Here is a 980-nt window from a genome sequence, read left to right on the forward strand (position 1 = left end):
GCTGAGGGAAGGAGGTTCTCACCCAAGATTTGACAGTACATGTCCCCATCCATCGTCCCTTTGATGCGGTGCAGTTGTCCTGTCCCCTTAGCAGAAAAACACCCCCAAAGCATAATGCTTCCAGCTCCATGTTTGACGGTGGGGATGGTGTTCTTGGGGTCATAGGCAGCATTCCTCCTCCTCCAAACACGGCGAGTTGAGTTGATGCCAAAGAGCTGGATTTCACCCAGTTTCACACTTTCACCCAGTTCTTCTTTGAATCACTCAGATGAGGATTTCGGTCCTTCATGGCGTAGTGTGTTACCAATTGTTTTCTTGGTGGCTGCCTTGAGATCATTGACAAGATCCTCCAGTGTAGTTCTGGGCTGGTTCCTCAGCGTTCTCATGATCATTGAAACTCCACGAGGTGAGATCTCTCATAGAGCCCCAGACCGAGGAAGATTGACAGTTATTGTGTGTTTCCTCCAATTGCCAATAATCTGTTGTCACCTTCTCACCAAGCTGCTTGACGATGATCTTGTAGCTCATTCCAGTCTTGTGTAGGTCTACCATCTTGTCCCTGACATCCTTGGACAGCTCTTTGGTCTTGGCCATGCTGGAGAGTCTGGAATCTGATTGATTGATTGCTTCTGTGGACAGGTGTCTTTTATACAGGTAACTCCCTTTAAGAGAGTGCTCCTAATCTTAGCTTGTTACCTGTATAAAAGACACCTGGGAGCCAGAAATCTTGCTGATTGATAGGGGATCAAATACTTATTTCACTCATTAAAATGCAAATCAATTTATAACTTTTTTGAAATGTGTTTTTCTGGATTTTGTTGTTATTGTCTCTCACTGTTCAAATAAACCTACAATTAAAATTGTAGACTTATCATTTCTATCATTCAGTGGACAAACATACAAAATCAGCAGGTGATTAAATATTGTTTTCCCTCACTGTACTAGTCAACATCTGAACAGTAATTTGCTGAACAACTAAA

Source organism: Garra rufa, chromosome 16, assembly GCF_049309525.1.
Source record: "Garra rufa chromosome 16, GarRuf1.0, whole genome shotgun sequence".
Taxonomy (NCBI): Eukaryota; Metazoa; Chordata; class Actinopteri; order Cypriniformes; family Cyprinidae; genus Garra; species Garra rufa.